The 3,587-nt window shown below is 40.0% G+C and overlaps 1 long non-coding RNA gene across 1 annotated transcript; it reads right to left on the bottom strand.

Moving 5' to 3' along the window:
- Positions 1–1,606: 1,606 nt before the first annotated feature.
- Positions 1,607–2,938, bottom strand: LOC109470397. The gene is made up of 2 exons (XR_002140250.1): positions 2,749–2,938; positions 1,607–2,053 (listed from the first exon to the last, which is right to left on the bottom strand). It is a non-coding gene; the product is annotated as an uncharacterized LOC109470397 (long non-coding RNA).
- Between the last annotated feature and the right edge of the window lie 649 nt (positions 2,939–3,587).

Raw genomic sequence — 3,587 nt, 5'->3', positions numbered from 1 at the left:
AATTTCGTCTGATTATGAGTGTCCCTGACAGTGCCGGAACGTGGATGGTAGATAAATATGAAGCGAGGAGAAACGACAAGGCTCTGATTAAATATGAATAGAATGTTTTTGACTTAATGCAGTGATGTATTTTATTCCTTTTATATGTGATGGAGGCTGTACATATGTAATGTTCCCACTGAATCAAAAGATATCATTCGTGTAATAATTGAAATCCTTTATTTATATGGTTGTTTCAGCGAGAAATGAATGTTGTAATAGTTGACAGTAAACCTAGCACAATTCAGGTATCATTTCTTGTTTTTCACGGTTTATGGTGTCAAAATTTGAAAATGTAGAAACCTTTTTTTCTTTGGCCTGCCTTGTTTTTTTCGCCCTGTCTGCGGAGGATGTCATCCATAAATTTACTTGCTATGGCCTAACATGCTTGGCCAGGGGGTTACAATGTACAATGTATGACATCGAAGTCTAGCAACCACAATGACGCAACTGACACATCATGCTTTTGAAGAAGTTTTTATCTGATGTCGTTTTTTGCATCTACATATGAAGCGCAGCACAAGTCACAAGTAATAGTCTTGTTTAAATGAAGAATTAACATCTAAAATTAAGTACAATGAGGATTCTAAAGGGCATCGAAAGCGATTTCAGGACAGTGAAACGGGATTTGAAAAGTCAATTTTCTGGTCATTTTAATGCAGTAGGTTGAAACCTTTTTCCATGGTGTAATGATATCTGTGAGGCAAATGTGTGATACTGCTGACGTAAAACGGTTGTTCGTTACATATCGTAGGCTTTCACAGGTGGTACCGAAATAGCTTGTTTTAGGGCTGTTTTAAAAGATTCAGTATTAAATGATGTTAAAATGTGATAGGAAATGGCAGTAAATATAATTTGCGGACAGATCTGTTCATCTGTTTTTTTACACCACGAAATCGCATTGGATGCCTTACAACTATTCTGCCAGCATCCCTGGTTACAACCAAAAACAAAACAAAATCAAAACAGCGTTATTAGTTGAAATGACTGAAGTATGTATTCTCTGACTGATAATTATAAACCACTTTTACAGTTAACAGCCTCTACTGATATATTCAAATTTCTCAGGTCAATGGATGACAGTTAGGTTACATGTAAACAAGATGTTTGAAATTGTACGGAACACTGTAACATACTAGAATGGCGTGCATAACAAAAAAAAACTAACATACCTGGGGCATACATGGAAGTTGCATTGGCAGGCAACGCGGATGTACACAAAATCATTGTTGGTAATTTTGAAAATCTCGTTGCTGGGAAAACTTGGAAGCAGAACTGCTGATTTTTCTGGTATATATATAGGAGGACATTATCATGTAGAACGCAGCCTTGTGGAGTTTTAAAGACTTTAGGGTGTGGGAAAAGTAAGTTTGTCAATGCAACCACGTTGCGGACAAATTAAAAAAAAAGGGTATCCGTAACTTGAAAATGAGCAGAACAAAGTCCTGTTTTTTTCTCTCCAACCTAGACCTAGGTAACAAGCATCTACATAGAAATGGTCACGAGAGGTTTCAAAGCTGAGTCATAAATTTTGCACAGCTTCTTTTCGTGGAGTTTTTTTTTTTTCATTTGAAGCAATGGTGAATGCCCTTTCTCTGCAACTGACATGCATGCCCCTATTAAAGATAGACTGGTTTCTGAGCGGCAAGCAGGGCTCTACCTACTATTTGAAAATGTTAGGTCTAGAACGACATCCTACCAGACTACTGTTCTGTTGTCGTCGGCATCATCCGTTGTTGTATCCAGAACCGTGCTTTATCTAGAACCATGCTCAGGCCCTGCGTATCCAGAACCATGCCTGGGTCAAATTTAGTAGACGTTATTCGATACGCAGAGACTATCCAGAACCACGCCTGATCTCAACGCTAACCCATTTAGAACTAGAACTAGATAGGCACTGTTCTGGAATCTATATCTGTACCTCAGTCACAGATGCTCAGTGTGCGGAAGCACCTAGGCGTCCGCAACGCCGCGTCCACACACTTTGATACCAACGAGGTTGCCGCAGCCATCTCTGGGAGTGACAAATAAAACAGAACAAAACGTTTGTACGCATTTATTTTAAAAAAAGATGCAGTTACGCATTGTGAAGAGGCGTCGATGTGTAATATTAGAAAGGCATACATTTGCTCGGGACGAAATACAGTGTATTTTTAGCCCACTCTCCTTCCCATTCCACAATAAAATTCCAACATTTACCATCGGGTAGCAAGTGTTTCAATACTCCTACGTTTGTAACAATTGTTCTCGAAACTGCCATACAGTATTTTTCGTTGTTCTGTTGTAGTTCGTTTTAGTAATGAATATTCTGATACCCCAATGTAGAGCTTTTTAAGTGATCTAGAAACCCATATGGATTTTTTTTTTCATAAAACGTGTTCTCGAAACCCCCATAGCGCTTTTCAGTACCAGATATTCTTTAACCCCCCATTTGATATCTGTTAGCTATCGCCACCAAGAATTTACTTGGAGATCATCTATCCATACCACCGTGTATCTGCTACGAGATTAACTTTCCACACAATTCCGTATCTGCTCAACGCTTAAAGATCACACTGAGTTTGACCCAATTTATCTTAATACTTAGCAACCAATCAGCCAGCAGAACAACCCTCACCTGTAAAATAGGTGCCATGCAATATGGGCCGCAACATGGTGTGTTTTCATATGCCATATACTAGTATGTTAATGTAATACACCTGTACTAACTTCTTTGTCTGCATTGGATAACGTTCAGTGCGGTCCGACAGCCACCCGCACGCGCAGTGCTCGAGTCCGTCCCGCCAGGCCTCGTACAGCTGGTGGTAGGTGGCGAGGGAAGCGCCCTGCTGTTCACAGGCGTGTTTGGCTTCGGCAAAGTCGTACTTGTAGCGTCCTGCTGGAGATCGTACAGGGAAGATCCGTCCTAAAGAAAATAATAAATTCCATCCTAGTGTGTCATTGGGATTTTTTTTACTGCAACTCTCGCCTTCAAAGGCGGGAGGTCGATTCTACGATTCATGATATTAAAAAAGCTGCGAACATTGGTGGTGAAGCAATTATACTAGTATATTACGGCGTTTACATTTGTATCATTTACCTACTCAAGGTCATGTTAAATGCGTTTGCCTTTGCATGTACATGTACATATAAACACCTCTGGTGCCATGGAAAGAAGAGACTGTTCATGTAGATCGCAGATAGGTCACGTAGGGAGACATCGTGCGAGGAAGGAGGTTTCTGGTTGCAAAGCACTAAAATAGCCCCAACAAGAATGTGGAAATCTCACACCTCCATGAAATATATAGATCTTGTATGATAGTGACTGTGTCTTCTTCTCATTCACCATGGTATCTACAAGTCTTTCTTTGTTGTGCAAGGGAACATCACTACGGTTCAAGGAGGCCATATACGAAAAACAGCGAGTGCTAACACATGTAGACACAGTACTAGTCTTCTTTTTGAACAGGCTGAACCTAACCATATTCATTACAACATATTTAGGGCCATGCAAAACATATATATTTACACACATGCAGAGACCTACCAAAAACCAATCCCTCCATTTT

The sequence above is a fragment of the Branchiostoma belcheri genome, unplaced genomic scaffold, assembly GCF_001625305.1.
Source record: "Branchiostoma belcheri isolate BF01 breed outbred unplaced genomic scaffold, Haploidv18h27 scaffold222, whole genome shotgun sequence".
Lineage (NCBI taxonomy): Eukaryota > Metazoa > Chordata > Leptocardii > Amphioxiformes > Branchiostomatidae > Branchiostoma > Branchiostoma belcheri.
This window is presented reverse-complemented; position numbering and strand designations above follow the sequence as displayed.